The 25,114-nt window shown below is 43.7% G+C and overlaps 1 long non-coding RNA gene across 1 annotated transcript; it reads left to right on the forward strand.

Annotated features, from left to right (window-relative positions):
• Window positions 1-351: 351 nt before the first annotated feature.
• LOC115101730 (uncharacterized) lies at window positions 352-15,328 on the forward strand. The gene is made up of 3 exons (XR_003859347.2): window positions 352-555; window positions 14,188-14,237; window positions 14,714-15,328. It is a non-coding gene; the product is annotated as an uncharacterized LOC115101730 (long non-coding RNA).
• Window positions 15,329-25,114: the final 9,786 nt, after the last annotated feature.

Below are 25,114 nucleotides of genomic sequence, written 5' to 3' on the forward strand. Positions count from 1 at the left end.
TATATAAATATATTGTTTTTCGAAAGTGTTTTCAGACACCATTGAGTGCAGATTACATAGACGTGTAAACAAAATGTACATGTACAACATAAGCATTATTTGACTCAACGACCAACAGTGGAGCGTTTTGTGATCAAATAAAAATGTTGCCCTAGGGGGATTCGACCACATGGCCATCGTACTTTAAGAAAAGTAATATATTGCAATATATTTATATTACTTATATGTTTTATATGGGCATATGTGGTGGAAACATACACTATATATACAAAATATGTGGACACGCCTTCAAATGAGTGGATTTGGCCATTTCAGCCACACCCGTTGCTGACAGGTGAATAAAATCGAGCACACAGCCATGCAATCTCCATTGACAAAAATTGGCAGTAGAATGGCTTTACTGAAGAGCTCAGTGACTTTCAACGTGGCACCGTAATGGTATGCCACCTTCCCTACAAGTCAGTTTTTCACATTTCTGTGCTGGTAGAGCTGCCCCGGTCAACTGTAAGTGCTGATGGAAACGTCTAGGAGCAACAATGTCTCAGCTGTGAAGTGGTAAGTTACACAAGCTCACAGAACGGGACCGTGGAGTGCTGAAGCGTATGGTGTGTAAAAACAGCATAGTGTGCTGTTACAGCATCAAAAGGGGGGCAAACTCCATGTTAATGAACACAATTTTGGAATGAGATGTTTGATGAGCAGGTGTCCATATACTTTTGGTCATGTAGTGTATTTGCCCATATATAAAATCTAATTATTTTTATTTGTCACGTGCTGAATACAACAGGTGTACCTTACCATGACATGCTTACTTACAAGCCCTTAACCAACAATGCAATTCAAGAAATGGAGTTACAAAAATATTTACTAAATAAACTAAAGTGGGGGTGTCAATGTAAATAGTTTTCATTTGATTAATTGTTCAGCAGTCTTATGGCTTGGGGGTAGAATCTGTTAAGGAGTCTTTTGGACCTAGACTTGGCGCTCCGGTACCGCTTGCCGTGCGGTAGCAGAGTGAACAGTCAATGACTTGGTTGACTGGAGTCTTTGACAATTTCTTGGGCCTTCCTCTGACACTGCCTTGTGTATATAGGTGCTGGATGGAAGGAAGCTTGGCCACAGTGATGTACTGGGCCGTACGCACTACCCTCTGTAGCGCCTTATGGTCAGATGCCGAGCAGTTGCCATACCAGGCAGTAATGCAACCGGTCAGGATGCTCTCGACGGTGCAGCTGTAGAACTTTTTGATGATCTGTGGACCCATGCTAAATCTTTTCAGTCACCTGATGGGGAAAAGGTGTTGTCGTGCCTCTTCTTGGTGTGTTTGGACCATTAAGCTGGTTGGTGATGTGAACACCAAGGAACTTGAAACTCTCGACCCGCTCCATTACAGCCCTGTCAATGTGAATGGAGGTGTGATCGGTTGTCCTTTTCCTGTAGTCCACAATCATCTCCTTTGTTTTGCTCATATTTGTTGTCCTGGCACCACACTGCCACGTCTCTGACCTCCTCCCTATAGACTGTCTCATCGTTGTCGGTGATCAGGCCTACCACTGTTGTGTCATCAGCAAACTTAATGATGGTGTTGGAGTCGTGCTTGGCCACGCAGTTGTGGGTGAACAGGGAGTACAGGAGGGGTCCAGGTGTTGAGGATCAGTGTGGCAGATGAGTTGTTGCCTACCCTTACCACCTGGAGGTGGCTCGTCAGGAAGTCCAGGATCCAGTTGCAGAGGGAGGTGTTTAGTCCCAGGGTCCTTAGCTTAGTGCTGAGGTTTGTGGGCACTATGGTGTTGAATGCTGAGCTGTAGTCAATGAACAGCATTCTCACATAGGCAAACAGCATTCTCACATAGGTTCCTTTTGTCCAGGTGGGAAAGGGCAGTGTGGAGTGTGATTGAGAATGCATAATCTGTGGATCTCTTGAGACATTATGCAAATTGGAGTTGATCTAGGGTTTCTGGGATGATGGTGTTGATGTGAGCCATGACCAGCCTTTCAAAGCACTTCATGGCTACTGACGTGAGTGCTACAGGCAGTAGTCATTCAGGCAAGTTACCTTCGCTTTCTTGGGCACAGGGATTATGGGGGTCTGCTTGAAAAATGTAGGTGTTACAGACTCTGTCAGGGAGAGGTTAAAAATGTCAGTGAAGGCACTTGCTAGGTCTACGCATGCTCTGAGTACACATCCTTGTAATCCGTCTGGCCCCGCGGCCTTGCGAATGTTGACCTGTTTAAACGTCTTGATCACATTGGAACATCTGGTGCTCTCATGCATGCTTAAGCGTTGCCTCAAACATAAAAGGCATTTAGCTCGTCTGGTAGACTCGTGTCACTGGGCAGCTCACAGCTGGGTTTCCCTTTGTAGTCCGTAATAGTTTGCAAGCCCTGCCACACACGACAAGCGTCAAAGCCAGTGTAGTAGTATTCATATATGCCCATATTTCACCATAGGCGTGGTGCCACGTTTCCTCCAGACATGACGCTTGGCATTGAGGCCAAAGAGTTCAATCTTGGTTTCATCAGACCAGAGACTCTTTTATTTCTTGTGGTCTGTAGGTAACTTTTGGTAAACTCTATGCGGGCTGTCATGTGCCTTTTACTGAGAAGTGGCTTCCGTCTGGTCACGCTACCATAAAGGCCTGATTGGTGGAGTGCTGCAGAGATGGTTGTCCTCCTGGAAATGTCTCTAATCTCCACAGAGGAACTCTAGAGCTCTGTCAGAGTGACCATCGAGTTCTTGTTCACCTCCCTGACCAAGGCCCTTCTCCCCCGATTGCTCAGTTTGGCCTGACGGCCAGCTGTAGGAAGAGACTTGGTGGTTCCAGACTTCTTCCATTTAAGTATGATGGAGGCCACTGTGTTCTTGGTCACTTCAATATTTCAGAAAAAAAAAAATCAAACATTTGGACTCATCAGACCAAAAGACCGATTTCCATGAAGGCCTGAATCACACACGCTTGATGGTTTTTGCGACTGCTCTTGAAGACACTTTAAAAGTTCTTGAGATTTTCCGTATTGACTGACCTTCATGTCTAAAAGAAAAGATGGACTGTCATTTCTCTTTTCTTATTTGAGCTGTTTTTGCCATATTATCGACTTGGTCTTGTACCAAATATGGTGCTATCTTCTGTATGCCACCTCTACATAACTGATTGGCTCATATTAGTTAAGACGGAAAGACGTTCCACAAATAAACTTTTAACAAGGCACACCTGTTAATTGAAATGCATTCCAGGTGACTACCTCATGAAGCTGGTTGAGAGAATTCCTAGAGTGTGCAAAGATGTCATCAAGGCAAAGAGTGGCTACTTTGAAGATTCTAAAATATTGTCACACCCTGATCTGTTTCACATGTCCTTGTTAATGTCTCCACCCCCTCCAGGTGTCGCTTGTTTTCCCCAGTCTATTTAACCCTGTGTTTCCTGTCTCTCTGTGCCAGTTCGTCTTGTATGTACAAGCCTACCAGCGGTTTTTCCTGCTTTGCCTTTTCCCAGTCCTCCTGGTTTTGACCCTTGCCTGTTCTGGACTCTGTTTACTGCCTGCCTGAGCATTCTGCCTGCCTGCCACTCTGTACCTCATGGACTCTGATCTGCTTATGACATTTTGCTTGTCCACAACCATTCTCTTGCATATTTCCTTTGGATTTATTAAAAATCTTAAACTCCAACCATCTGCCTCCTGTCTGCATTTGGGTCTCGCCTAGTGTCATGATAAATATCAAATATATTTTGATTTGTTGAACACTTTTTTTTGGTTACTACATAATTCCATGTGTGTATTTTCATAGTTTTGATGTCTTCACTATTATTCTACAATGTAGAAAATAGTCAAAATAAATAAAAACTCTGGAACGAATAGGTGTGGCCAAACTTTTGACTGGTATTGTATGTGTGACACGTATTTGTTGTGTCTATTCCCGCTCTCCCGCTCCGGCACCGGTCTAGTAACCACCGGTACTGGCAATCCATCTTTATGCACACCTGGCAACCATCATTACGATCATATGCACCCTATCATCATGCTGTATCACATCCGGCTGTGATTGTGAGTCCCATAGGGGGGTGCACAATTGGCCCAGCATCGGCCGGGATAGGCCGTCATGGTAAATAAGAATTTATTCTTAACTGACTTGCCTAGTTAAATAAAGGTAAAAAAATAAACAATAATCTGTCACGCCCTGACCTTTTAATTCTCTATTTGGTTAGGTCAGGGTGTGACTAGGGTGGGCAATCTATGGTTTATATTTCTTTGTTGGCCGGTTATGGTTCCCAATCAGAGGCAGCTGTCTATTGTTGTTTCTGATTGGGGATCATACCAAGGCAGTTTTTTCCCACCTGTAGTTTGTGGGATCTTGTTTTGGTACTGTGCTGTTTAGCCCTACTAAACTTTACGTTTAGTTTGTATTATTATTCTTTTTTTCGGTGTTCATTGAATAAAGTAAGGTGTACGCCTACCACGCTGCAGCTTGGTCCGACCATTCTTACAACGACGAGCGTAACATGGATTTCATTACTACCTACATTACTTAAAATGTATCTAGTACACTGTTTTGTCAGTCATCCGGTCAGACTCTTGTTTTGTATCGTTCCATATTCGTTATCATTAAACTCACTAAATGCACCTGACTCCCTGTGTCTACATTACAGAATAGTACCTTAACAAATGGAAGCAGGAGTTAATCTCCCAGATGGTCAGCAAACAGGGACACCTACTTTGTCAACACCATTACCAGCTGGCTCATTTTTGGGAACGGCTATGGATGAGGTCCTCCTCGTTCTTCAATGAGTCAACATTACTTAAGGGGCATCCAACAGCAGAGAATTTTCTACTACAAGTCGTTTGAACATCTTGGCCATGTTCTGTTATAATCTCCACCCGGCACAGCCAGAAGAGGACTGGCCACCCCTCAGAGCCTGGTTCCTCTAGGTTTTTTCCTAGGTTCCGGCCTTTCTAGGGAGTTTTTCCTAGCCAACATGCTTCTACATCTGCATTGCTTGCTGTTTGGGGTTTTAGGCTAGGTTTCTGTTCAGCACTTTGTGACATTGGCTGATGTAAAAAGGGCTTCATAAATATATTTGATTGATCTTCGGGAGGTTTTTTCTAAGACCTGCGCCACCAGTCTCCCTCCTCATCGCCTCTGGGACTGTGCCATCGACCTGCTTGCAGGCTCTGTGCCTCCACGTGGCCGCATCTACCCTCTGTCGGTGGCTGAAACCAATGCTATGGTGTACATCCAGGAGGCGCTCCAGCAGGGTTTCATTCGCACGTCCACCTCCCCTGCATCGGCAGGCTTCTTCTTCATGGCAAGAAGGACGGAGGGTTGAGCCCGTGCATTGATTACAGCAATCTGAAATCCATCACCACGAAGTACCGCTACCCTTTCCCGTTGGTGCCGGCCGCGATCAAACAACTCCGTGGAGCTACAATTTGATCTTTATTGGAAGGGGGATGAATGGAAGATAGCCTTCAGCACGATGTCTGGTCACTAGGAGTTGTCACCCGCTTCCCTTGAAACACAGTTTGCCCTACAGCTAATTCTGTCGAATTAAAAGAATTTGCAAAAAAAGTCAGATTTCGACAAGAATATGGCTGAGATGTTGGTGTTGGACTAGTAACTGAAAGGTTGCAAGTTCAAATCCCCGAGCTGACAAGGTACAAAACTGTCGTTCTGCCCCTGAACAGGCAGTTAACCCACTGTTCCTAGGCCATCATTGAAAAGAAGAATTTGTTCTTAACTGACTTGCCTAGTTAAATAAAGGTTAAAAAAAAGATGCAAAGAGAATTCAAGGTGTGGGGGTACACAAATGGTCAGATTAATACTGCCATTGAGAAATTTATAAACAAATTGAGACATGATCTCTTTCATGGACAGCCTTGCAAAAACAAGCATTATTGCGTTCTAACTACCCGCTATTCAAAGTTCTCTGAACAAATGAAGGGAATCGTTCAAACATTGGCACATTCTAAGATCCGATTGACAGCATTGAAAATGTGTTGGAAATGATAAAAATATGGGTAAAACAAAGCGCAAATTAAATGTACGAATCTCAGCGCATCGCAGTACCATTAGGTGCAAAAACACAACTTACCCAGTTGCAGCCCACTTTTTGGAAGTAAACCCCTTGATTTTGTCCCTACTTACAGTTGAAGTCGGAAGTTTACATACACCTTAGCCAAATACATTTAAACTCAGTTTTTTTTTTACAATTCCTGACATTTAATCCTAGTTAAAATCCTCTGTATTAGGTGAATTAGAATTGCCACTTTATTTTAAGAATGTGAAATGTCAGAATAATGGTAGTGATTTATTTCAGCTTTTATTTCTTTCATCCCATTCCCAGTGGGTCAGAAGTTTACATGCACTCAATTAATATTTGGTAGCATTGTCTTTAAACTGGTTAACTTTGGGTCAAACGTTTCAGGTAGTCTTCCACAAGCTTCCCACAATAAATTGAGTGGATTTTGGCACATTCGTCCTGACAGAGCTGGTGTAACTTAGTCAGGTTTGTAGGCCTCCTTCCTCGCACACACTTTTTCAGTTCTGCCTACACATTGTCTATAGGATTGAGGTCAGGGCTTTGTGATGGCCACTACAATATCTTGACTTTGTTGTCATTTTGCCACAACTTTGGAAGTATGCTTGGGGTCATTGTCCATTTGGAAGACCCATTTGCGAACAAGCTTTAAGAGGCTCCTCTGTCCTCCACTCGTTACCTGTATTAATGGCACCTGTTTTAACTTATCAGTATAAAAGACACCTGTCCACAAGCTCAAACAGTCACACTCCAAACTCCACTATGGCCAAGACCAAAGAGCTGTCAAAGGACACCGGAAACCTAGTGAATGACCTGCAGAGAGCTGGGACCAAAGTAGCAAAGCCTACCATCAGTAACACACTACGCCGCCAGGAACTCAAATCCTGCAGTGCCAGACGTGTCCCCCTGCTTAAGTCAGTACATTTCCAGGCCCGTCTGAAGTTTGCTAGAGAGCATTTGGATGATCCGGAAGAAGATTGGGAGAATGTGATATGGTCAGATGAAACTAAAATATAACTTTTTGGTAAAAACTCAACTCGTCGTGTTTGGAGGACAAAGAATGCTGAGTCGCATCCAAAGAACACCATACCTACTGTGAAGCATGGGGGTGGAAACATCATGCTTTGGGGCTGTCTTTCTGCAAGGGACCAGGACGACTGATCCGTGTAAAGGAAAGAATGAATGGGGCCATGTATCGTGAGATTTTGAGTGAAAACCTCTTTCCATCAGCAAGGGCATTAAAGATGAAACGTGGCTGGGTCTTTCAGCATGACAATGATCCCAAACACACCGCCCGGGCAATGAAGGAGTGGCTTCGTAAGTAGCATTTTAAGGTCCTGGAGTGGCCTAGCCAGTCTCCAGATCTTAACCCCATAGAAAATCTTTGGAGGGAGTTGAAAGTCTGTGTTGCCCAGCAACAGCCCCAAAACATTACTGCTCTAGAGGAGATCTGCATGGAGGAATGGGCCAAAATACCAGCAACAGTGTGTGAAAACCTTGTGAAGACTTACAGAAAACGTTTGACCTCTGTCATTGCCAACAAAGGGTATATAACAAAGTATTGAAATAAACTTTTGTTATTGACCAAATACTTATTTTCCACCATAATTTGCAAATAAATTCATTAAGAATCCTACAATTTGATTTTCTGGATTTTTTTTTCTCATTTTATCTGTCATAGTTGAAGTGTACCTATGATGAAAATTACAGGCCTCTCTCATCTTTTTAAGTGGGAGCACTTGCACAATTGGTGGCTGACTAAATACTTTTTTTGCCCCACTGTATATCCAGATCACAACCAGATTAAGAAGTCTTCATAATGACGTCTTTTTGACGTCATGAAATGGTTGAAATCTGATTAAACTACTGACCAGTTATCTAAATGCTACTTAATTAATAGAAACCAATCTATATTAACATGTGCATAGTGAGACCCAGGGGACTCGGCATGGACTCCAACTTGGGTGGGAGAGCATCATTCGGGGCGAGCTCTTCCCAAATCCAGCAGAATCATATTAGTCTGGGCTCCGGCAAATGGGAGTCAGGCCGACTCCACTTCAGCTTATCAGGCCCGAACTAACTATTTCAGGAGTGAGTCCTGTAAGGGAATTCTGCCCTATGCACGTAAAAGATACCACAGGAAACTTCTTTGATCAGAGGTTAGTTTGTTTAATAAGGATTGCAACCCAGAGTACATACTTACAGCAATTTGCAAGCAAGACACTCAGTTCTAAAGATTGTTTTCCCTTTTTATCCCCTACTATGGTTCACCCCGCACAGGGTGATGTCCCTTAACTTTAATACCGTATAAGCTCATAATTATCAGTTGCTAATACAAAATTGTCTCTGCTTATGCAGAGTTCAGCTTATTGTGCTATTGACAGTTAGTTTCCCATTCCTTCTTTCTCTTATTGCTATCATGTGCTAGCATAAGACTGGAACATAGCATTAACAGAAACTGGCTTAGTTCCCTTTATCTGTTACAAACAGTATAGTTCAACACACAGGCATATGACTGGCCTATGTATTTTATTTCAATATCCTACTATAATCCACCAGGATTTACACAACCCTATTTTTATTGCAATAATGTGTCTAAAATAATTGCACCTGAATTTGACCCTGAAAATATGACTATATTTTTCTTTAAAGCTTTTAAGCAATTATCATAATGCAATACAGTAATTTTAATATCAGTAGCTAAATTAGGAAGTAGGCATATCAGTTCCAGCTAAAGCAATGGAATATTTTTTGTTTCACTACCCAGCAGTGCACCAATAGGTGTAGTCTGCCATAAAACCTTGAAGAAGAAGAAGCATAAATTCCAGTGGATGGAAACCTTGAAGAAGAAGCATAAGTTCCAGTGGATGGTGCCGGTGTTGTGCCCCCCTGCCAGAATCCCCCTCCCACTTTGCGTGAACGCGCACGCACTCAAATCTTCATTGCTGCGACTTGCTTGAACGCCACGCACTCAAATCTTCATTGCTGCGACTTGCTTGAACGCCACGCACTCAAATCTTCATTGCTGCGACTTGCTTGAACGCGCACACACTCAATTATTTAAAAATATATATTTTATTTTTATTAACAGTAACATGCAAACATAAACATAACAGCCAGAGGGATTCCACAAAGAAATTAGAAGAAAACAAAAACAAATCCACATTATATCAATTCAAATACATGTAGCGAATACATTTTTACATTTTGTTTTGTATACAATTTAATGACTCTAAATAGTTTTACAAATCAGATTTAAAAAATTAAGAAAAGGGGCTTTTTTTCATACATTTTGATTAGTGTATGAAACATTTTCCTAATAAAGTAAAGAGATTTATGACATACTCATGTTCAATTGTGAAATCAATGTAGTAAAATAATATGTAAAACTTAGACATTTCAATGGTTGTATGCAATTTGAGGCCAAGATATAGTTTTATCCGTCCAGAACACTTCACTATATAAACAATGACAGAATAATGTTCAGTTTCTAGTTCTAGATTCTAGATTCCCACTAATATTAACTAATTGGTTGACAAGTACAATGTTTTTCGAGAACCATTTATTGCTCCATATAAAACACTTATGAGGTGAAAACCATGAGGATATTTTTTTTTTACAGATTCAGTTACAGGGTTCAAATTAAGATAATTCACAGCCTTAAGCTTTTTGGTGATCTTTACACTGAGGTAGGTTACAGTATATTTTTCAGAGATGTTACAATCTGCCTGATTGACAGCTCCTTTAAAAAAAATGCTAATCTAGCTTGTGACACATTTTTCAAAAAAAGTGAGGTGTCATCCGCCAGTTGGAATATCTTGATCTCTCTGGCCTGGAATGTAATGCCTTCAAATGGACTAATGAGCATAAAATTTGAGATACTAACAAAAATAAAAAAGGTGAAATTGGACAACCTTGTCGTATTCCTTTGTAAATGTTAAACCTTGAGGATGTTCCATGACAGAGTTTGATGCAGCTATTGCTCCCATTATACAGAGTTCTAATAGCATCAACAACAAAAAAGACCAAACTACAAATGCTTAAGACAATCAAAGATAAATTGTGAATTACTGTATCAAATGCTTTCTGAAAATCCCAAAATAGGATAACAGAGAAGTCATCCAATAGATCACAATAGTCAACCAAGTCTAACACCAGCCTCAGATTATTAGATATATGGCGCCCTTTCTTAAACCCTGATTGACATTCATCAATCAGATCATTCAAGCAAGACTTTAACCGTTTTGCAAATTTTACCCCCCTTTTGTCCCCAATTTCGTAGTATCTAATTGTTAGTAACTACTATCTTGTCTCATCGCTACAACTCCCGTACGGGCTCGGGAGAGACTAAGGTCGAGAGCCACGCGTCCTCCAAAACACAACCCAACCAAGCCACACTGCTTCTTAACACAGCGCGCATCCAACCCGGAACCCAGCCACACCAATGTGTCGGAGGAAACACCTAGCGACCTGGTCAGCGTGCACTGCACCCGGCCCGCCACAGGAGTCGCTAGTGCACGTTGAGACAAGGATATCCCTAACCCGTACGACGCTAGGCCAATTGTGCTTCGCCCCATGGACCTCCCGGTCTCAGCCGGCTGCGACAGAGCCCAGGCTCGAACCCAGAGTCTCTGTCACTGTGTCACTGGGATGCAGTGCATTAGACCACTGGGAGGCCCTCTCCAGGGTTTTTAACTCTCCATATGTCAATTAAGTCCAAGCTTTGGCAGAAATTCACTAACTTGTTCACACCAATGTTAGGCCTATGGGGCAATCTATCAGTCTCATTAGAATAAACCATATTAAAATCTCCACCAACTATAATCTGACTGGATGAATATTTTCTCAAGACTTTTAAGAATTTCTTCAATTTCCTCTAGAAGTACGTTATTTGGAGGACTAGAACAGTATCCATATACATTACACAACACAAATAATCTGTCCATGTGGTTGACGACCGCTACTAGCCAATGTCCATTGGTGTCCATTTGAGTAAACAAAATTTCCCTTTGAAATTGTGTGCTAAAATTGCAACCCCAGCTGAATGATTAGTCCAGTGGACCAAAAAAATGACATTGCCCCACTGATTTTTCTAATAATTATAGTCCTGCATGAAGGTGTTTCTTGAACGAATACAAGATCTGCATTGCAGTCCTTACAAAACAAAAAAAAGCTTTTCGCTTCAACAGGTTTCGTAACCCCCTGGCATTGATTGACATAAACTTGAAATACAAAATCATAGAACTAGAAACTAGAAATACAAAATCATAGAAAAACAAAACATAGAATGCCCACATCACACCCTGACCTAACCAAATAGAGAAATAAAACGGCTCTCTAAGGTCAGGGCGTGACAGTACCCCCTCCCCCCAAAGGTGCGGGCTCCGGCCGCAAAACCTGAACCTATAGGGGAGGGTCCGGGTGGGCATCTATCCGCGGTGGCAGCTCTGGTGCGGGACGTAGACCCCGCTCCACCTCTGGCTCACCCCGCTTTGATGTGGGGACCCTCGCTGCCGACCCCAGACTGGGCACCCTCGTTGCGAGCCCCGGACTGGCCACTGTTGCTGGAGTCTCCGGACTGGAGACAGTCGCTGGAGGCTCCGGACTGAAGGACGTCGCTGGAGGCTCCGGACTGGAGACCGTCGCTGGAGGCTCCGGACTGGAGACCGTCACTGGAGGCTTCGTGCCATGACTACTCACTGGAGGCTTCGTGCCATGGATCATCACTGGAGGCTTCGTGCCTTGGATCATCACTGGAGGCTTCGTGCCTTGGATCATCACTGGAGGCTTCTTGCCATGGATCATCACTGGAGGCTTCGTGCCATGGATCATCACTGGAGGCTTCGTGCCATGGATCATCACTGGTGGCTTCTTGCCATGGATAATCACTGGAGGCTTCGTGCCATGGATCATCACTGGAGGCTTCTTGCCATGGATCATCACTGGAGGCTTCGTGCCATGGGTCATCACTGGAGGCTTCTTGCCATGGATCATCACTCGAGGCTGCGTGCCATGGATCATCACTGGAGCCTTCTTGCCATGGATCATCGCTGGAGTGGAGAGACACACAGGAGGCCTGGCTCTGGGAGCAGGCACAGGACTCACCAGGCTGGGGAGACACACAGGAGGCTTTGTCCTTGGCCGAGGCACAGGATACGCTGCGCCGTGGAGGCGCACTGGAGGTCTCGAGCTTAGAGCCTGCACAACCCGTCCTGGCTGGGGGGTTATCTTCGCCCTGCAAATGCTGGGCGCTGGCACAGGACGCACTGGGCTGTGCAGACGTACCGGAAACACAGTGCGCAGAGCCGGCACAGGATATCCTGGGCCGAAGAGGCGCACTGGAGACCAGGCGCTCTGAGCCGGCACCATCTGTCCTGGCTGGATGCTCACCCTAGCCCGGCAGATGCGGGAGCTGGGATGTAGCGCACCGGGCTGTGAACGAGCACTGGAGACACCGTGCGCTCCACCGCATAACACGGTGCCTGACCAGAACGACGCTCGCCACGGTAAGCACGGGGAGTTTGCTCAGGTCTCCAACCTGACTCAGTCAAACACCCCGTGTGCCTCCCCCAATTTTTTATTTTTTTTGGGGGGGGGCTGCCTCTCGTGCCTGCTTCGGTGACGTGGCTCCTCATATCGCCACCGCTCCTCCTTCGCTGCCGTCATCTCCTCCTTTGGACGGCGATACTCCCCAGCCTGCCTCCAGGGTCCCTTACCGTCCAGGATCTCCTCCCATGTCCAGGAGTTCTCTTTCCCACGCTGCTTGGTCCCTTGGTGGTGGGACGTTCAGTCACGGCCATCGAATGAAGAGGACCAAAGTGCAGCGTGGTGAGCATACATATTCCTTTTATTTAGGATGACGCCGACCAAAACAATAAACAATACATAAAAAAATGAAGCTTAAGGGCTATGTGCCACAAACAATGTTAACCTCCCACACTGAAAAGAGGGAAAATGGCTACATAAGGAAGGTTGCCAATCAGAGACAACGATAGACAGCTGTCCCTGATTGAGAACCATACCCGGCCAAAACATAGAAATACAAATTCATAGAAAAACAAAACATAGAATGCCCACCCCACATCACACCCTAACCTAACCAAATAGAGAAATAAAACAGCTCTCTAAGGTCAGGGCGTGACAGCTGTTCTCTGTTGTGTTTACTGTAAGCCAAGGTCTGTTACATTTAAGTAAGTTTGAGAGGGATAAAAGGTTACTCGGAGCAAGCTAAAATCTCGTCTGCACTCACCGCCATCTTCAGCCGCCCTTCACGCACTCAATTCTTCATTTTTACGACTTGCTTACTAGTTGGCATTTCTGATCACGTTAGGCTGCGTTTCATTTTATTTTTTATTTTGGTTTGATCGCGGGTAAGGCACTAGTAATGTCTGCAGTTTTCGGTTTGGCTATTTGTTTCAAGTATATTAGTCTATAAATACATCTGTTTGCCAAAATTCATCATCTCTCCCATGTCTTATTCGATTAGTAGTTGTTCTGAAATGTTTATTGCTTGCCTACATTTTACTCCCTCCTCTATGTTTAATATAACACACATACATTACATACATTAATTATTCATTTCGGTTGCCTATCCCGATGTGAAGTTTGTTCTATAGAAAGTATTTGACTCTAGCTACAAAATTAAGGAAATTAGACGGGAGGGAGGATTTCGGCAAGGCCATTTTCTTGCCTCCTGAACCCCCTCTATCTTGTGACTGCAAGGTCTAGCACACTTCAGAATAATTTTGGTGACCTATCATGCCCTCTGATCTATGCCACAGGAAGTGTTAGACTCAGTATTTGTCACAAAAGGAAGTGGTTATTTCACAATATTTTTCAGAGTCCTCTGCTGTTCTCTATCTGTTCTCTACATCCCACAATCCCCCATCCCATCGTGCTTTTCCATCTTATGGCTTTTCCTACATTATTTTTTTTAAACACTTTTTCTGTTATAGTTAAGAATGTAGGTACAGTGTTAATAATAACAATAATTAATAAAAAATTGTACTCTGGGCGAAAAAGAAAGTTCAAATACATGAGTGCATAACCATAATCGCAGTAAACTGTTATAACAATAGAAACAAAATAAGAAAAACATACATGTATAATAATATAATAAGCAAAACTACGACTGAATGTCCCTCCCCAACAGGTGTAACGGCCGTTGTCGGTGGAAGAAGATGAGGACCAAGGTGCAACGTGGTAAGTGTTCATGATTTTTAATATAATCAAAACTAAACACTAAACACAGAACACTAAACTAAATAACAACTAGGAATAACCAACAAACGAAACAGTCCTGTTTAGTGAATGACACACAAAACAGAAAATAATCACCCATGAAACACTGGTGGGAAAAGGCTACCTAAGTATGATTCCCAATCAGAGACAACTAACGACACCTGCCTCTGATTGAGAACCATACCAGGCCAAACGCAAAATACAACATAGAAAAACAAACATAGACTGCCCACCCTAACTCACGCCCTGGCCATACTAAAACAAAGACAAAACAAAGGAACTAAGGTCAGAATGTGACAAACAGGTCCCTTTTAATAATTGAAATTAAAATAAAGAAAATATATACCAAGATATATACACACACACATGTACAGTACATATACATAAACATATTCACAGGACACTCAACGTATCTCTTATCTCTTTTCCTACATCAGATATGTAGGTGACATTTCCACCTGGATGACAGCACATAAATCAGCAAGAAGGAGATGTTCTTCAATCCGAGGGAATGCCTGCCCATTCTCAAATGTTAGATAATCCGAGATGATCACATGTCATTTACATTCCGGCCCTAACCTGAACTTTCTGCTTCTTCCTCCACAACACCTGGCGATGTCGCCAAGATACTAAGTCAGAGCCTTGTCAGCTCCAGTTTTGACTACTTCAACTCACACCCTGCTGGAATCCCTGCATTCTCAGATTCCCCTCTGTTATTAATCTCTATATTGTAATCAATAAAGTGTTTCAAAATGCTGTACGTTTATTAACATATATGTTCAGATCATTCCTGAGAGAGAAGGGGTGTAATATCTCCAGATGGACATGTGGTACCCTTCCTCACCCATGCCAACAAGATGTTACTTCTTGTGGGGTCTTTGCCTTGAAAGTAAGTATAAGTAATATACAATTAACCTACTGAAAGTATACTGACTAAAAGGCTAAATGAAATTGTCAAACTATATTATTGTCACGCCCTGATCTTAGAGATCCTCATTTATTCTCTGTTTGGTTAGGTCAGGGTGTGACTCGGGTGGGAAAGTCTATGTTTTCTATTTCTTTGTTTTGGCTGAGTGTGGTGCCCAATCAGAGGCAGCTGTCTATCGTTGTCTCTGATTGGGGATCATATATAAGTGGTCATTTTCCGTTTGGGTAGTGTCTGTACCTGACAGAACTGTGCGCTTTCGTTTTCACTTTTTTTTTTTTTTAAGATGGCCACTAAAACATATGTATATAAATTATTATGTTATAAGAAACCTATACTATTCCCTTGTTCCCTGTTTGCTCAGACAAATACATGTAAAGATAAAGATAGACTACTTGACATTATGTTCTGCTAGATTACCTGAGTAAACTGTGCCACTTCTGTGGGGAGGTGGACAATACTGAGGAAGACACTAACTGGGTAATTGCTTGTTCACTTCTAAGGGCACATTTCTTTTGAGTACGAATTTGTATGAGCAGTAATATTTCTAAAGGTAGTATCATCCGCTCTGTCTGATAATGAAATAATTGTAGTTCAAGAAAATGTATTTCATGTTTTAAATATAGTAACATTTTCATAAATGTATTTCATGTTTTAAATATATAAAACTTTGTCATCAATTTTAGATTGGTTGTGACCGCTGCCCACGATGGTTCCACCATCCCATCATTGGAGGATTATGTCTGCGCTGCCTGTCAGGACTAGGTTAGGCTTGAGTTCCAGTCAACGGTATCACCTGCAAAACTTTTCATAAAAAGTGAACTAAATGTTCAGTCGAGCTGTTGCAGCTTTTTAATATTTGTTCATGTTATATTTATTGTCATTTTATATCTTATTGTCACAGTTGTGTGGAGAGACGGACTAAGGCGCAGCATGCTCTGAGTTCCACATCTTTATTTTTTGTGAAACTTACAAAAACAAAAAAGGAAACAAACAACGAACCGTAACATAAGAGGTGCAACATGCACTCACTCAAAACAAGATCCCACAAAACGGGGGAAATGGCTGCCTAAATATGATCCCCAATCAGAGACAACGATAAACAGCTGCCTCTGATTGGGAACCATACCAGGCCAACCTAGAAATTAACAACCTAGATACATTTACATTTAAGTCATTTAGCAGACGCTCTTATCCAGAGCGACTTACAAATTGGTGCATTCACCTTATGACATCCAGTGGAACAGTAGTGCATCTAAATCTTTTAAGGGGGGGGGTGAGAGGGATTACTTTATCCTATCCTAGGTATTCCTTAAAGAGGTGGGGTTTCAGGTGTCTCCGGAAGGTGGTGATTGACTCCGCTGTCCTGGCGTCGTGAGGGAGTTTGTTCCACCATTGGGGGGCCAGAGCAGCGAACAGTTTTGACTGGGCTGAGCGGGAACTGTACTTCCTCAGTGGTAGGGAGGCGAGCAGGCCAGAGGTGGATGAACGCAGTGCCCTTGTTTGGGTGTAGGGCCTGATCAGAGCCTGGAGGTACTGAGGTGCCGTTCCCCTCACAGCTCCGTAGGCAAGCACCATAGATAGGGACAACACCCTAGTCACACCCCGACCTGACTAAAATAGAGAATAAAAAAGGCTCTCTATGGTCAGGGCGTGACAGTACCCCACCCCAAAGGTGCGGACTCCGGCCGCAAAACCTGAAACCAACTGGGGAGGGTAGGGGGGGTGACTTTGTCGGTGGTGGCTCTAGTGCGGGTCTTTGCCCCCGCCCAGACCACGGGTCCGGTCATGGAGCCGGGTAGAATGCCGTGCCTGGACTGGGTATCGGCGCAGAGGAGGGCCATGGAGCTGGGTTGGACGCCGCACCCAGACTGGGCACCGGCGCAGAGGAAGGCTCCGGCCATGGAGCTGAGTTGGCCGCCATGCCTGGACTGGGCATCGGCGCAGAGGAAGGCTCCGGCCTTGGAGCGGGACTGGACACAGCCTGGACTGGGCACCAGCGCAGAAGACTCCAGCCTTGGAGCTGGACTGGAAGCCATGCCTGGACTGGGCATCGGCGCAGGGGAAGGCTCCGGCCACGGAGCTGAGTTGGTCGCCGTGCCTGGACTGGGCACCGGTGCAGAGGAAGGCTCCGGCCTTGGAGCGGGACTGGCCGCCGTGCCTGGACTGGGCACCGGTGCAGTGGAAGGCTCCTGCCCTGGAGCTGGAGGTTCCGGACCGTGGACCGTCGCAGGAGGTTCCGGACCGGGGAGGCGCACTGGAGGCCTGATGCGTGGGGCCGGCACAGGTGCCACCGGACTGTTGACACGCACTTCAGGGCGAGTGCAGGGAGCAGGCACAGGACGTACCTGACTGGGAAGGCGCACTTGAGGGAGAGTGCAAGGAGCAGGCACAGGAATGAACAACCTAGATAGGAACCCCCCCCCCACACCCCGACCTGACCAAAATAAAGGATAAAAAAGGCTCTCTATGGTCAGGAGGTGACAATTATGCAAATATCTACATTTGTATCTCTTATTTAATGTTTGTTAACAAACTTAACTTTCTGTGATGTTTTTTGTAATTGTGTGATAATATTTGTGTATTATCTTTATTTTCTTAAACCTTACAAAATGTTTCTAAAATAAATGTTTGTTTCTTAATACTGTAATTTTGCTTTCTGTGAGGGGAGAATTTAAGAATTTCAGTAACTAACTAACGTTACTGTAACGTTAGTTAGCTACAGTACTTGCTAATTTAGCTGGCTAATGTTAACGTTAGCTCTCCGTAATCCTCCATGGACATCTTACATTTTCATGTTGACCTGTTATAGACCTTGGTTTTTGACATTTTGATTTATGTTTAGTTAATTATAGTAAATACGTGTGTATGCGTGCGTGCGCGTGTGTCTCTGTGTGTGAGAGAGAGTGAGAGATATGATCACTAACCTTAGAAAACATTGTCATGTCAACGTTGTCATGCTAACTGTGTGTATCTGTGAGTGAGAGAAAGCGAGGGGAGATTATTATGATCACAATAACTTACAGAAAAGATTGTCATCATGTCAACCATGTGTGTGTGTGTGTGTGTGTGAGAGAGAGATATTTTTTTATTTATTTCACCTTTATTTAACCAGGTAGGCTAGTTGAGAACAAGTTCTCATTTGCAACTGCGACCTGGCCAAGATAAAGCAAAGCAGTGTGACACAGACAACAACAGAGCTACACATGGAATAAACAATAAACAAGCCAATAACACAATAAACAAGTCAATGACACAGTAGAAAAAAAGAAAGTATATATACAGTGTGTGCAACAGGCATGAGGAGGTAGGCAATAAATAGGCCATAGGAGCGAATAATTACAATTTAGCAGGTTAATAATGGAGTGATAAATGGGCAGATGATGATGTGCAAGTAGAGATAGTGGTGTGCAAAAGAGCAGAAAAGTAAATCAAATAAAAACTATGGGGATGAGGTAGGTACCCGATTGGGTGGGCTATTTACAGATGGACTATGTACAGCTGCAGCGATCTGTCATGTATTGTCATGTTATGTCTTGTCCCTGTGCTTTCTCTTCTCTTCGTTTCCCCCTGCTGGTCGTATTAGGTTACTTTCTCTCTCTATCTCTATCTCTCTCTCTATCGTTCCATTCCTGCTCCCAGCTGTTCCTCATTCTCCTAACGACCTTGTTTACTCTCTCACACTTGTCCCCTCTTTTGCCCTCTGATTAAGTCTCTATTTCTCTCTCTGTTTCTGCTTCTGTCCTTGTCGGATTCTTGTTTGCTTTGCCCTTGTCCCGTCCTGTCGTAATCTGCCTCTTCATCAGATGCTGCGTGTGAGCAGGTGTCTCTGTCCTCTACGGCCCGCGCCTACCCGGAGGGACCAGCAGTCTGTTGCCGCTAGCCTTGCTATTCTCCTCTACTACTAGAAGGGGGACTCTCCTGTAAAGATAGAGGATTTATGTTTTCCCTGTTTGGACATCTCCTGTAAAGATTGAGGATTTATGTTTTCCCTGTTTGGACATTAAAAGACTCTGTTTCTGTTAAATCGCTTTTGGGTCCTCACTCACCTGCATAACACGATCGGTTAGCTGCTCAGATAGTTAATGTTTAAAGTTGGTGAGGGAAATAAAAGTCTCCAACTTCAGCGATTTTAGCAATTTGTTCCAGTCACTGGCAGCAGAGAACTGGAAGGAAAGGCGGCCAAATTAGGTGTTGGCTTTGGGGATGATCAGTGAGATATACCTGCTGAAACGTGTGGGTGTTGTTATCGTGACCAGTGAACTGAGATAAGGCGGAGCTTTACCTAGCATAGACTTATAGATGACCTGGAGCCAGTGGGTCTGGCGACGAATATGTAGCGAGGGCCAGCCGACTAGAGCATACAGGTCGCAGTGGTGGGTGGTATAAGGTGATTTGGTAACAAAACGGATGGCACTGTGATAGACTGCATCCAGTTTGCTGAGTAGAGTGTTGGAAGCTATTTGGTAGATGACATCTCCGAAGTCAAGGATCGGAAGGATAGTCAGTTTTACTAGGGTAAGTTTGGCGGCGTGAGTGAAGGAGGCTTTGTTGCGAAATAGAAAGCCGATTCTAGATTTGATTTTGGATTGGAGATGTTTAATATGAGTCTGGAAGGAGAGTTTAAAAGTCTAGCCAGACACCTAGGTATTTATAGTTGTCCCCATATTCTAGGCTGGAACTGTCCAGGGTGGTGATGCTAGTCGGGCGGGCGGGTGCGGGCAGTGAACGGTTGAAAAGCATGCATTTGGTTTTACTAGCGTTTAAGAGCAGTTGGAGGCCACGGAAGGAGTGTTGTATGGCATTGAAGTTCATTTGGAGGTTAGTTAGCACAGTGTCCAAGGAAGGGCCAGAAGTATACACAATGGTGTCGTCTGCGTAGAGGTGGATCAGGGAATCACCCGCAGCAAGAGCGGCATCATTGATATATACAGAGAAAAGAGTCAGCCCGAGAATTGAATGCTGTGGTACCCCCATAGAGACTGCCAGAGGTCCGGACAACATGCCCTCCGATTTGACACACTGAACTCTGTCTGCAAAGTAGTTGGTGAACCAGGCGAGGCAGTCATTAGAAAAACCAAGGCTATTGAGTCTTGCCAATAACAATATGATGATTTCCACAGTCGAAAGCCTATGATACACGAATACACAAAACATTGATTGACTGTTTGTGTGGGTAAGACAGTAAGCTAGACTAATTATTGGAACTTGTACCCAATTTGGATGTGATTTTCTTAATTTTATCAGCGATCCTTGTATTTTTGTGTGTTTTGTATTTGAGAATACCATAATTTGCCAGTCCCTTGCTTCCCCTCAACACACATTCTAACGTTACACCGCTCAACTGTCTTTGTCAATTCTTGATTCTCTGTTTTTGCAGGACTCTTCTAGCTTGGATGACAGGTTAGAGGAGGAAACAAAGGGAAGGAAGTTATCCAGCAGGCTTTCTAAAAAAATGTAAATAGCCTATTCTTTGCTGTCTATCTCTCTATCTCTTTCCGCCTGTCTGTCTGCCAAATTGCTGAGGGACAGCATAGTCAATGTACTTGCTAGGCTAAGCCTAACTTAGTGAAGATCTTAGGTAATGGTTAATCATGATTTGTCTCTGTCTTTACAGTTCTTGAAACATGTCAATGATCTGATGTATGGCCTCTACAGCAGTGCTTGGCCACCCACTCCCAGGGAAAGGAGAGAACAGAACCACCCCTCCTTAAATCCATACTCAATGACAGCAAGTTGTGTGCAAAATGTTGATGTTTGATACTCTGATTTTCAATGTGTATATATTCCTACTAACCAGCTCTGTACAAACTACAGTAGGGTTGTACTAGCTATGCTGATGATCATTAACATTTTCTCTGCATCAGGTCTCACTGAGACTGGATTTCCCAAGAGACATGCTATTCAGCTGCCCATGATTGTTTGATCTTACACTCTTAGAAAAAAAGGTGGTATCTAGAACCTAAAAGGGTTCATCGGCTTTCCCCGTAGGAGAACCCTTTGAAGAACCCTTTTGGGTTCCATGTAGAACCTTTTCCACAGATGGTTCTACCTGGAACCAAAAAGGGTTCTCTGGGGACAGCCGAATAACTATTTTTCCCCCTAAGAGTCTTTGAAAGATAAATCGTAAAAATCCAAATAACTTCACAGATCTTCATTGTAAAGGGTTTAAACATTGTTTCCCATGCTTGTTCAATGAACCATAAACAATTAATGAACATGCACCTGTGGAACAGTCGTTAAGACACTAACGGCTTACAGACAGTAGGCAATTAAGGTCACAGTTATGAAAACGTAGGACACTAAAGAGGCCTTTCTACTGACTCTGAAAAACACCAAAAGAAAGATGCCCAGGGTCCCTGCTCATCTGCGTGAACGTGCCTTAGGCATGCAGCTAGAAGGCATGAGGACTGCGGATATGACCAGGGCAATAAATGGCAATGTCCGTACTGTGAGACGGCGCTACGGGAGACAGGAAGGACAGCTGATAGCCCTCGCAGTGGCAGACCACGTGTAACAACTCCTGCACAGGATCGGTACAGCCGAACATCACACCTGCTGGACAGGTACAGGATGGCAACAACAACTGCCCGAGTTACACCAGGAACGCACAGTCTCTCCATCAGTGCTCAGACGGTCTGCAATAGGCGGAGAGAGGCTGGACTGAGGGATTGTAGGGCTGTTGTAAGGCAGGTCCTCACTAGACATCCCCGGCAACAATGTCGCCAATGGACACAAACCCACCAACGCTGGACCAGACAGGACTGGCAAAAAGTGCTCTTCACTGACGAGTCGTAGTTTGTCTCACCAGGGGTGATGGTCGGAGTTGCGTTTATCGTCGAAGGAATGAGCATTACACCGAGGCCTGGATCGACTTGGAGGTGGAGGGTCCGTCATGGTCTGGGGTGGTGTGTCACAGCATCATCGGACTGAGCTTGTTGTCATTGCAGGCAATCTCAACGCTGTGCGTTACAGGGAAGATATCCTCCTCCCTCATGTGGTACCCTTCCTGCAAGCTCATCCTGACATGACCCTCCAGCATGACAATGCCTCCAGCCATACTGCTCGTTCTGTGGGTGATTTCCTGCAAGACAGGAATGTCAGTGTTCTGCCATGGCCAGCGAAGAGCCCGGGTCTCAATCCACATTGAGCATGTCTAGGACCTGTTGGATCGGAGGCTGAGGGCTAGGGACATTCCCTGGGAAAAATTTTGTCCGGGACAATGTCTTCAGGATTATGGCCTCCTCCCGTTATGGGGTCTGAGACGCCGAAGCTTCCCACCATTAGCTCTGACAAATTGAAAACCCTAGTCATTGGTGACAGGGCTCTAACTCCTCTAGCTCCACAATGAAATAGGATGCAGGCCAGGCAGCAGGCTGTTAGCCAGCCTGCCAGCTTAGTGGAGTCTGCCACTAACACAGTCAGTGTAGTCAGCTCAGCTATCCCCATTGAGACCGTGTCTGTGCCTCGAACTGGGTTGGGCAAAACTAAACATGGCGGTGTTCGCCTTAGCAATCTCACTAGGATAAAGACCTCCTCCATTCCTGTCATTATTGATAGAGATCGTGATACCTCACATCTTAAAATAGGGCTACTTAATGTTAGATCCCTTACTTCAAAGGCAATTATATTCAATGAACTAATCACTGATCATAATCTTGATGTGATTGGCCTGACTGAAACATGGCTTAAGCCTGATCAATTTACTGTGTTAAATGAGGCCTCACCTCCTGGTTACACTAGTGACCATATCCCCCGTGCATCCCGCAAAGGCGGAGGTGTTGCTAACATTTACGATAGCAAATTTCAATTTACAAAAAAAAAAAAAGACGTTTTTCGTCTTTTGAGCTTCTAGTCATGAAATCTATGCAGCCTACTCAATCTCTTTTAGCTACTGTTTACAGGCCTTCTGGGCCATAAAACAGCGTTCCTCATTAAGTTCCCTGAATTCCTATCGGAGCTTGTAGTCATAGCAGATAATATTCAAATTTTTGGTGACTTTAATATTCACATGGAAAAGTCCACAGATCCACTCCAAAAGGCTTTCGGAGCCATCATCGACTCAGTGGGTTTTGTCTAACATGTCTCTGGACCTACTCACTGTCACAGTCATACTCTGTACCTAGTTTTGTCCCATGGAATAAATGTTGTGGATCTTAATGTTTTTCCTCATAATCCTGGACTATCGGACCACCATTTTATTTAGTTTACAATTGCAACAAATAATCTGCTCAGACCCCAACCAAGGAGCATCAAAAGTCGTGCTATAAATTCACAGACAACACAAAGATTCCTTGACGCCCTTCCAGACTCCCTCTGCCTACCCAAGGACGCCAGAGGACAAAAATCAGTTAACCACCTGACCGAGGAACTCAATTTAACCTTGCGCAATACCCTAGATGCAGTTGCACCCCTAAAAACATTACTCATAGGAAATAGCTCCCTGGTATACAGAAAATACCCGAGCTCTGAAGCAAGCTTCCTGAAAATTGGAACGGAAATGGCGCCACACCAAACTGGAAGTCTTCCGACTAGCTTGGAAAGACAGTACCGTGCAGTATCGAAAAGCCCTTACTGCTGCTCGATCATCCTATTTTTCCAACTTAATTGAGGAAAATAAGAACAATCCTAAATGTATTTTTGATACTGTCGCAAAGCTAACTAAAAAGCAGCATTCCCCAAGTGAGGATGGCTTTCACTTCAGCAGTAATAAATTCATGAACTTTGAGGAAAAGATCTAACCCATCACACCACTCTTATTAATCAATCAAATAAAACAGCCTTTATATACTCTGTGTCCCAGTATTTCTATGCATGTCATTTCTGTGGGTGAATTATGAAACAATTACTGTATGCAGATGTGCCATAAATTGTGATGTAGATTTGTTTTTGCCATTGCTTGATCTATTTTAAATGTAAGAATATGATGCAGATTAACTTTAGTTGGTAACTATGGAAACAAATAGAAATGTAATGAAAAAAGTTTTCAATATCCAACTTTATCCTCAGCAAAACTTTTACAGTACACTCTTAGAAAAAAAGGTGCTATCTAGGACCTAAAATGGTTATTCGGCTGTCCCCATAGGCGAACCCTTTGAAGAACCCTGTTTGGATCCAGGTAGAACCCTTTTGGTTTCAGGTAGAATCCTTTTGTGTTCTATGTAGGACCCTTTCCACAGAGGGTTCTACATGGAAACCAAAAGGGTTCTTTGTGGAACCAAAAAATGTTTAAAAAAAAAAGGACAGCTGAAGAACCCTTTTGTAATCCTTTTTTCTAAGAGTGTAGGTAATAAGCTGTAGTCAGGTGGTCATTACCAGGTTATGATGAGGTCTTAACTATGACCAGTAGGCTACATAATATAACACATAATATAGTGGTCAGAATTATGACCAGCTGGTCAGATAGAGGTCACAATTATGACCAACTGGTTGTATGGCGGTCAGAAAAAGACGTCATATTCTGGTCAGTAAAAAGGCGACTAGAATAAGATGTCAGAAAAATACGTCTTTCAACCAGGTTTTGCCGACTGGTCATATGGTTGTCAGAAAAATATCATTTTTCAACCAGTTAGCGACCAGATTTGGATGTCATACTGATGTCTTTTCAACCACGTTTTTCCCACTAGGTATGCAATGAGAGGGGCGAGAAATCAAATCAAATAACATTTTATTTGTCACATGGGCTGAATACAACAGGTGCAGACCTTACCGTGAAATGCTTACTTACAAGCCCTTAACCAACAATGCAGTTCAAGAAAGAGTAAAGAAAATATTTACTAAATAAACTAAAGTAAAAATTAAAAAATTCAATAACAATAACGAGGCTATATACAGGGGGTACCGGTACAGAGTCAATGTGCGGGGGTACAGGTTAGTCGAGGTAATTTGTACATGTAGGTAGGGGTAAAGTGAC

Source organism: Oncorhynchus nerka, linkage group LG20 (assembly GCF_034236695.1).
Source record: "Oncorhynchus nerka isolate Pitt River linkage group LG20, Oner_Uvic_2.0, whole genome shotgun sequence".
Lineage (NCBI taxonomy): Eukaryota > Metazoa > Chordata > Actinopteri > Salmoniformes > Salmonidae > Oncorhynchus > Oncorhynchus nerka.